This window comes from Camelus bactrianus, chromosome 8 (genome assembly GCF_048773025.1).
Source record: "Camelus bactrianus isolate YW-2024 breed Bactrian camel chromosome 8, ASM4877302v1, whole genome shotgun sequence".
Taxonomy (NCBI): Eukaryota; Metazoa; Chordata; class Mammalia; order Artiodactyla; family Camelidae; genus Camelus; species Camelus bactrianus.
In genome coordinates this window covers 94,760,079-94,770,245 of record NC_133546.1, presented here as the reverse complement: position 1 = coordinate 94,770,245, position 10,167 = coordinate 94,760,079, and the positions used below count along the sequence as shown (strand labels likewise).

At 41.2% G+C, this 10,167-nt stretch overlaps 1 protein-coding gene across 2 annotated transcripts in view; it reads left to right on the top strand.

The window, feature by feature from the left end:
• LOC141578437 (uncharacterized) overlaps positions 1–10,167 on the top strand; it is a 511,397-nt gene that overhangs the window by 212,352 nt on the left and 288,878 nt on the right. The window contains exons 28-32 of one of the 2 annotated variants that reach the window (XM_074368840.1): positions 148–390; positions 2,905–2,998; positions 4,271–4,433; positions 4,712–4,893; positions 6,327–8,512. The exons of the other annotated variant lie outside the window; for it this stretch is intronic. The gene's annotated coding sequence lies outside the window, so the exon portion shown is untranslated. Of the gene's footprint in view, positions 1–147; positions 391–2,904; positions 2,999–4,270; positions 4,434–4,711; positions 4,894–6,326; positions 8,513–10,167 lie in introns of those variants that run through there. 2 annotated transcript variants of the gene reach the window in all.

Sequence of the window (10,167 nt, the reverse complement as noted above, 5' to 3'; positions counted from 1 at the left end):
TTGAACCATCAATCCAAATTTTTGGAAAAGTGGGTTGTGAAATTACTGTCTCATTTAATATTGGAATTCCTATTTGGACCAATTTGATATGCACCACTGGTGTGAGGTTAGATATTTAGGTAAACAACAATATTCCTATTTTTTAAGTTAACAGGAAACATAACACAGGACTCCAGATTTAGGGAGAGAATGCAAAAAATTACTATCATACTCCATCCAGTAAGGACAAGTGTCCCTGCGTCACCAAAGCAATGAGAATTTGCAGAAAGAAAACACAGTTCCAATTGTGACAAATACGAGACCGTGAGCCATGAGTTACGAGAACAAGCAACTGTTTAAATTCCATGGGCAAATTTTTTTATCATCTTGAAAACATCACTGATGTTCTAGGTAAGAAAAAGAATTGTTTTACTAACAAATCCAACTGACACAGGGGTTTTTCCAAGTGAGAAGGTGATTCTAAAAAGTGCAGTAAAATGAGTAAAGATGATCTGCACAGTGACGTAGATGGTCTTAGACTAACCAGCACCACGATTCCTGGTTTTACACTTGCTTTCTGCTCGTCACCTCTGACACAAGAACTCATCAAATGATTGTTTTTTCTTTAGGGAAAAAAAAATAAATAAAATCTAACTGCAAGATGTGGTATGTAAAGCGGTAATGTAGTTTTCTAACCTTACGATGCAGCCAGTGTAATGTAGCACTTATTCGGGCACTAGAATTTTTAATTTATTTCTTTATACCCTATTTCTATCCTAAAGGAGACACTTAAAGTTTTCTACTTTATTCAATGTATCTTGTGAGGGTTGTGATAAACACTGGTATGGCAGTTTTCAGAGATACAAAATCGCCTCTGTGGTTGAGGTCAGGAAAGGCAAGGCTCCCTCACTGCTGCGACGGAGAAGGAATCCCAGTAGTCAGCCTCCGGGTAGCTTCCGAACCGCATTTGCTTGCACTTAGCACAGGACACCATCAGCAATTGTAATTCTGACAAGGAGATTTCCCCGGGGACATGGGAGGTGCTCCAACATTCTGAAGCCACTTGTTTCCCATTTAGGTAAGGCTTGAAAAAATAGTTTATTAGAAGTGACTCCCTTTGTATGTGCCTTTTGTCCTGAGAGGTCACTAATTAGCATAGAATATAAAATGCCCCATAATATAAGAATTTAGGCACCACATCTTTCCATCTAACTATTTGTTTATCATATTTATAGTTAGGTTACATTTTCTATGACGTTCACTTCCGGGCACCAGAAAAGAAATGTTACAAAATATTTATTATAAATAGGGGGGACTGGGTCTAAGGGTTAAAAACCACTCCTGCTAACAATAAAACCATATAATAATTTTAATCTCAGTTGCATCAGACCTTCCAGAATGACTCCCTCAATTTCACTGTTAAAACAGTAATGGAATCTCTGTTCTTCCAAGACTCGGGCCTGATCACCACCCATCCAGATATCTGTCTGTGGGTCCCTACTTGTCCTCGAGGCCCCCGAACACACAATATAGGGTGAACTTTCTTCAGTGTCCCTACTGTAGGCGAAACCTGGAAGTCCCAGGCACTGTCCAGGAGTCACACCTACCTGCAAAAATCAAAGTCATGTGACTGAAACGGGACAACACAGTTAGTGTGATAGGGCTGAAAGCTCACCAAAACAGGTTTGGGGGCCTAACCCAAGCCCTCCGTCTCCAAACATGAAGAAGGACAGGGAGTCCCAATTAGTCACGAGACTGGGGGGCTTCATTACTCCATGAATAAAGGATTTGTGCCAGTGCCACCTTTAGACAGGGAACCCCAGAACCCAGACTTGGAAGCATCCTGTCCCCTACCCTCTGAACAAATATTCTCTCAAGATACGTAGTGAGAGATGGGAGCCCCAGTGAGCTCTGGAATAAGATGCAATCTGAAAGACTGCTGGTAACAAATGGTGTGGAGCTCGGGCAGCCCCCAGGGGAACCAAACATTCTGGTACCACTGATGCCCACACTTCCAGCCACAACAGCTTCTTCAGGACACTTACGCACAATAACCATCACACAAAAATGGTTGCTTAGACATGTTTTAAGAGAAATAACATTAAGAGAATGCCAAATTCATGACAAGTCAGAGAAAAGACCCCAGAGTATTTACTGAATGAGATCTCACGTGTGCTCTGCATGAGCTTTAAACCCTTAGGACACAGTCATGGAACAGTAGGCATTTTCTTTCTTTCCTCCAAGTTGGCTTTGCTGGAGAGCTCCGTAGACACAGGAAGACTCTGGATCCCACCTATACTACTTACACAAAAGGCACAAAACGTAGAGAGGTATCAGCGCTGGTGCGACCGGCTCCAATGTGCGCACTCCAGTGCCCAGCTCCCCGAGGAGCAGAGCTCCCCCCACAGGAGCAGAAACCCCCAGGAGCAGAGCTCCCCCAACGGGCATGGCAGTGCCTGCGAGAATCAGGTATCTGATGAGTGAGCCTGGGGCGGGCAAGACAGGAAGCAAGCACCACTCCCTCACGCTCTGCAGGTGATCTCTGTGTCATCTTGAATAAATACAGTCAGCATTAAAGATGTTTGACCAGAGGGTAAAAGGTAAGGCCTCCCCAAATCTCGCATTCCTTTAGTGGGAGTCCTGTTAGAACACATGGTGACAAGAGACGCTGGCTTTACATGCGCACGTTGCCCTCAGGGCTGCAGGAGAGGCCACGGTGCTGCCTCTGCCCCACCTCCTGCCTTCGTCCCGCAGACCTCACAGGGGCCGCTGACTCGTTCCTCTGACTTTCTCTCCTTGGATGTGCAGCTCTTCCAGCTTTTAAGAGCTCATAAGAACCTCACCAGAAAATCTTTAACAATGAACGCAAATCAAATAAAATCAACCAAAGAAACACAGTGCCTTCATCATTACTTTACATTTTAGGATGAAATTCTTGAAGACGACTCCCTGACCTGAAGGGATGGATGGAGGAGGAAAGAAAAGAAGACAAGCATCTTTGGCCCATAAAAAATGAGAGGTAACCAGATGGTGGCTAGTTTTCATTGCACATCTCTGCCCTCCTCAATTTCACATGCCCCTCCCAACTCAACTCATCGGAACTCCACTGAAGGAGACGGCTTTGCAAATTTATTGGTAGCCAAAGAAATCGTTTGAGAAATAGTCTCCCAAACCCAGCGAGAACACTGAAAGCTGACCAGTGCCAGGATCTGAATACTAAAACACACAGATTCAAACTCCGACACCCTCCCTGGTGGGTGTACTTACAGTGGGGGTGTGGCCGTGCAATTTGTCAGCATCCAACATATCAAAATGAAAGGGACACCAGTTTTCAACATCACAGTCCCTCTGAAACAACTGGTAGTCAATTAGCGTTTGTCGGCAGCAAAAGTCGATTTTCTCCCCTGCACGTGGAGGTGAACACACAGAAGAGACTGATGATCCCCGCTGCGAGTGTAGCTAAGTGTGTCCAAGCAAACTGACTCCACCAGCCTTCTGATGAACAGGGGAGTGTGTGATCCGTGTGGCTTTGCAGACTGATGGCCAGGCAAAGAGGGCGCTTCCTTAATTTGGGGAGAAAAACGCGGAATCAGCACTCGCTGGAAATAAATTCTAATTAAAATTTCAGTTGCGCTTCCTGCAGCGTAACCCACGCCAATAGATGAGGCTCCCTCCGTGCTGTCCAGTCATGTGAGCCAGGCTCATTACTGTACCTGTGTGTTTGGTTTAGCAAGTGAATCATGTGTGTTTTCTGGAAATTACATGAGGGTGGAAAACCTTCCAAACATGTTCATTTATTTGCTGTGGAATTTGTTTAATCCTCTTGAGAGCATTTACAATGACAACCTTCTTAAAAAAGCATCTTTGCCCGAGAGACCCTCCAAGGCACATGCGCCGAAACCTAGGACAACCCAGAAGCAAAATCAAAACCGTTAATAAATAATAATATGTCATAGCACTAACCACCAAAATTATATATATTAAAAAAAAAAAAGCCAGGGCTTTATGCTGTCCAGGGTTTGAATCATTTATTTAACGTGTCAATTATTACAAGAATAAACTTTTCTAAATGTAAAACCTCCTCAGAAATCTTCAACTACTATTCAAGAAAAATATCACAGAAAATTTCTGAAAAGCATTTAAAGGAAAATCATTTTTAACTGAATCTTATTCTAGGCACACAGAATAAATTCTCTTTAGAGAACTCCTACATTTTTTTTAATAAATGACCTATAAATATACACCCAGCATTAATCAGTAAATCTTCATTCTTTATTTTTAAAATTTTTAGGGCATGCTATTTTTTTTAAATCAAATGAGGAGGTATTCGCAAGCCACTGGACAACGGAATTACCTAATGAGACATTATAAAGCAGCAAGAGCAACTAGCATTTTGACAAGCATTCTGCCTGAGAGTCACTCGTACCATCTCATTTTGACCTGGCCACTTGGAGGTGAGCTCCATCAGCCCACTTAACACTTGAAGAAACTGAGGCTCTGGGTGGTCATGTTTCCAGTACTTAGGGGAGCCAGGATCCAAACAGGGATCACTGTCTATAGAGCCTGTGCCTTTACCAGATCACACTTACATTTCTCACACTTCAAATGCACTCAGTCCCCGAGGTAACACACCATCCTTTTGTTTCTAAGAGTTTTAGGAAGTACTGAAATACAAAGACTTATCAGACATTTGTGTGGGCTAATTTTTTATTTTCTGATTTTCCTGAATCAGTTCAGGCTGAATTCATACTACTAATGAGGAGAAGTCCTGAGGCAGAGGAGAGAGGGGAAGATAGTCCAGACATAAACAATTTCAACAGATCCACTTCATCAAGGAAGCAAAGTATTAAATAAACAACTTCAACAACAAGCTTGTCAATAAACCTTGGTGTCTCTGTCTCAGCCTGAAGGAGGGTAAGCCATCCAGCCCATCTGCCTTCCAGCCACATACCCTGGATGATCTTGGTTCCCTCACCTGTGACACGTGTGTTCTCCAGGGAATCTTTGTAGAGATTAAACGATAAAACTATATGCATAGGGGATACTTATTTGTTAGGCAGTAGGCACTATACAAATAGTAAAATTATTTTATTTCATGAAAATGGGAGATAGGTCTCCCAATTAAACATTCCTGACAGAATCCCAACAAACACTTTAATTTATCTGCCAGAAATTGTAAAATAACATTTCTTTTTAAAGGCTGTATCCATTCTCCCTACTTTTTACCAATCCTGGCTGTTAACCTGAAAATCTATTCCCAGAACTTGGCATCCATCTCCCATATTTAAATCCTTTAAGTTTGAAATTATGATGAAGCTTGGGCACATAAAGATTCACAGAATAATTCACAGAATAAACAAAGACCACAGGAACAGGGCCACTTTCAGACCCCATGTGCTCAGGACAGGCTCCAAACTTCATAAAATTAGATGCATGCTGTTTGAAGAGAAAGAAAATTGAATGTGATCAAGGAGGCTGACATAGAGCACTGGCTGGCTCAAGAGACGACTCCTTCAACCCCTCGTCTGACTTAAGTCATCTAACAGTTATCAGGTGATCTCTAAATAAAAGTAAAACAGGGGTAGGGTTGAAAAGCAAATTTTTTCCTAAAATATATACATATTGTCAACTAAAAATTGGCACGTGTCATCTGCCTCTGATTTGATTGTCATGAGCCACTGCAGCTGCTGACCTTCAACACCCTCTGAAAGTAGTTCTGTGTGGAGTTCAGGAATGGGGCGCTCTGTGCTCTGGGAAAATGGGCAGAAAATCTTTCAGATATTTAGACATTTTCAGGAAATTTTATGAGCCCAAATTCTTGCATCTCCTCTTATCTAGAAAAGCACTAAAATCATTAACAGAGACACCTGTTCCTCGACTAGCAGCAGCCTCGGACTTAACGTATACTTGACTGCACGTACGCATACAATGAAATCTCATATAATGCTGAGCTCCCCCTCATCGTCAGAGCAGTTCCTCCGAGCTCTCTGAGATGCTGTCACCTGGGTTCTGGTCCTCATTTTGCCCCAGATAAAACTTAACCCAGAACTCTCACGTTGTGTGCCTTATTGACAGTACCACAAAAATTAAGCTTACATACTTGAACTCATAGTAAACATTCAGTATCAAATATTTCTTGACTTAAATTATTTTTTAAAAGTAAATAATTATTCCATTTCTTAAATATAGCATCTTTAAATATAAATTAACAGATATTTGTGAATCTTCGAATAATATATTCTGGAGAAATTTTTAGCTACTTAATAAAAAAGCTATTGTGTGGAGTTTTAGAAATTCAGAAGTGGAAAAGAATAGTATTGTAACTCAAGTTCTTGTTTTAATTGCAGAGATCCTGAGGCCTCAAAAGACATATAAAGTTTCCTGATTTTATACACTGTCCTTTAACAGAAAGCCTAGAACTAAGATCCTGGTCTTTGAGAAACCAAGACTTGCTCGGCTGGTGCAGGGCTGAACTTTATGAAAATGGGTCATGAGAAAGAACCAGAATGCTGGGGCCTGGGCGAGGCAGCGGAAGGAAGGAGGGTCTCACCTGGTCGTGGGTGAGAAATAGGCTCCCGCAGTGCTGGTGTGATGGGCATCCCTCAAGTGCCTGAAAACTACTATTTAGCACACCTGCCACCGAAAAGCACACATGCTGTTTAACTAGAAGGCTGACCAGGAGGCTTTCTCAGTGACACAAGGAGCTATTTTCATATGAACTCTACAACTACAGGAAGAGAAAGAATAGAAAGCTGATATTAATTACTAATAATTTACACCAAGAACCAAGGAATTTCCAGGAGAAATATAAAGATTTGTTGGAAGTTTCATTATGTGAACTTACTGCCAATTCTGTTGTCTTAAAAATTGTTCTATAAAATATATTGTCCTTTGATGTTCCAAATCACATTTGAAAGATTAATGTTTCTTAAGGGTGTTTCTGGAATTTTCTTCTATTTCCTAACACCAAATCTCAGAGCTTTAAAGAAATGGAGGGTTGGAATTTCGTCCACTCTTTTCTAGGCAAATTATTGTTCCTGCAAAGAACAAGGGGGGAATCACACAGAAAAGCATTTGAGCATCAGGCTGCTTACATTTCCTCCAGAAGTCTTGGAAAATAACGTGGAAATGAACAGCAGGACAGAAACCTGGCGGGAGGGTCACTGGCTAGAAGGTGAGAACAAATGTGTTTTCCAACGTGCTCTGGTCGCCACTAGTTTAAATGAACCGAGCAATTGGTCCAGCATACACGCACCTCTATGTGAAAATCTCAACCGTTACCAACTGCTCAGTGCAGCCCGAAGCAATGGACGGACTGCAGAGGCCCCCGGCGGCTCATCGTGGTGTCTTACACCATGTGCAGGATGATAGATTCCTTCCCGCCCACTCCCTCCCCTCCCCTCAAGGGAGATGGCTGGTCCTGAATTGGGCTTACCTCATAGAAAGCTGTCTCTCACCCCTCTGTCTAAAGCAAAATAAAAGCAGGAAAGCTACAAGGGACTTTACAGAACCATCCCAAAAGGGAACTGAAGCACATTTCTTCCCTCCTTTCTGCTCCTGGAATGTGGACCTGATGGTTGACCCTCAGGCAGCCACTTTGGGCCATCAGGTTGATGGGCTGAAGATAACAGGCATCTTGTTCTCTGACCCAGGGACCATCATGCAAACCAGCCCTGGGCTACCGATTGCTTGACTTCTTTATGTAAGAGGGAAATACAATTTTAGCATGTTTAAGCCACTGCTGTTATCTGGGGAACTAGGTGTTGTACATTGCCATGGTAAGACCTAATAATAAAGTTCAATATTCAACAAAAACTATTTACCAAATAGTTAATAAATGATAAAGAGATCTTGATTTTTGTTTTAATGCTATGAAATGTAAATCAAGTTTCAGCATATGCCAATAAAACAAGACACTGTGGAGATGAAGCAAAACAGAGTTTGTAGAACAGAGACCAAAAGCATCCTCCTCTCTAAGGCACAGGAGTACAGCCGTGACTATACATGCCAAGGCTGTGGTCACATGGGCTCCCTGTTTTCCATGTCTTCGGTTGTGTTCTGTTTCCAGCCTTGGGAAAAATGGTTAAGACTGCTGGTCAAATCATTTCAGGAGCAGTTTCCATCATGTAGAACCCATGTCTCTTCCTTTCCTCTGCCTCCTGGAATGTTCTGACACAATTAATCAGTCCAGCCTTCTAAACTGAGCAAATGGAGCTCAATCAATCTGCTTTTAGACAGAGCTAAAAATAGACATTAAAAAGCATAACTAGGAAATCTTACCTTCCAGAGGTCATTGCACAGATGAAATAGGAGAATATCTGTGAATCACTCTGTAAACACTAAGTACAATACAAACAATATTAGTACTGATTCTATGTTACATTCATCAGTAAAGGAATACAGAACCCTTTCTTACCAGAAGGAAAAGTGCTTTGAAATTTTCTGTCACTTTAATTCTTCAAAAGTTTCTATAAAATTGATATCCTTAAAAAAATCAGTATTTGGAACTAATTTTAATTCCTTCATCTCCCCCGGTTTAACACATGTCAAGAATGTTACCATTTCTAGATATATTATTTAGGAAAGCCTTTGGTATTCATGAGGCACAGAGCACGGCAAATTGTCAGTATCACTCAGGATAGGAAAAGCATTTTTGATACCCGAACTTGAAGACATGAAGAAGATGCCTGACATGTCCCACTGACCTTTCAAGCTATTCTTTTTCAAACACTTGCTTCTTCTTGGTCCAGAACAGACACGCATTTGTTGATGTGAGACTCTTTAAGTGAAAAGGTCAACCCATCATTACCACTTTGGAGACTGAAATCTTACGCTCCTCATCCATGTGGACATAGCATCCTTACTGATTCCTAACATGAAAAATGACCATCGATGACATCTCAGGATGCTCCAATGCAGTGGTTCTCTGCTGCAGTGAGGAAGAAAGAGCCGTATGCTTCAAGACTCACTTCCTGTCTGTAGCTCACTTGGCAAGACGCTACAACTTGTCTAAGCTAAAGCTTAAAATTGGAGAATACAGACAACATCCATGGCAAAGGGCAATCGAAGGCTAATTCCTTGGCCCCAATTCATCTCTTCTCAAGAGCCTTGGGCAATACCTTGAGAAAAGCAGCAACATGGTACCCAATTCATCAAAACCTGCACCTCTTACTAGTTGACAGTAAAGCAAGTGTCATCTGGCTCAACAGATCTCCCTGTGTCTCTACAGTGTACGGCTACATTTTCTTTATTTTCTCAGTTGGGGGACATTCCATTTCTGAAAATCCCCCTCCCTGCAGTAGAAGTTCTTAGTTTCCCAATCACAATGCAGGCTTGAAGGGGGAATAAAAGATCTGACAAAACATAGATCACTATTTATTCCTTGATATATTTTTGGCACATGGACTAAAAATCTTTGGGTCAGTTGGGCACCAAGAACCTATCTAATTTACACAATTGTCAACTGTCATTTTATTACCAGCTCCTGAAACAGTCACGTGGTCACTAGTTTTTTTTTTCTTTTTCTTACCTTGACCCATGGATTTGATGATTTCTAAACAGACACAATAGATTTTTGAAAAGAAATCTGTTTCACCTTTTGCTTTTAAACCTAATTTGTGTACCTGACCCTGACTTCACTCTAACATTCACAAAAAGCTATCCAAAGACACCCCCTTTTGACATCATCTCTAGATGTCTTGAATATACTGCTGAGCTGATTCTTCCAGATCATTAAAATATATATGCACATTATGCTGTGGTCCTCTTCAATTTGTGGTATTTTCAGTAATCATTACCTCTTTGGATACTTTATTACACATTTAGCATTTCTTTATCCAATTCAGTTACATTTGTATATAAGATTTCAAAAGAACTGGTTTCTCAAAATGATGATATTTAACATCTATGGCCTTTTCTTAATCAAGTAATTCTATAAGGATGTCAAGGGCAGCAGTGAACTTTGTGTGTGGTGATTGCTGCTTCAGAGTCTCCGGTGCTGACCCAAGATCTTGCAGGTGTTTATGCATCCTTGTGAATGTCAACAAATCAGTCTATTAGGAGCTGAAATTAAACTACCTGGATGCTAATTTTTCTTTTTAAAAACAATAAACTCAATTTCCCTTACTAATTCTTTATTGTTTCTTATACTGAGTCTCAACACTTTTCCTAATATATATGTTTGGTGGG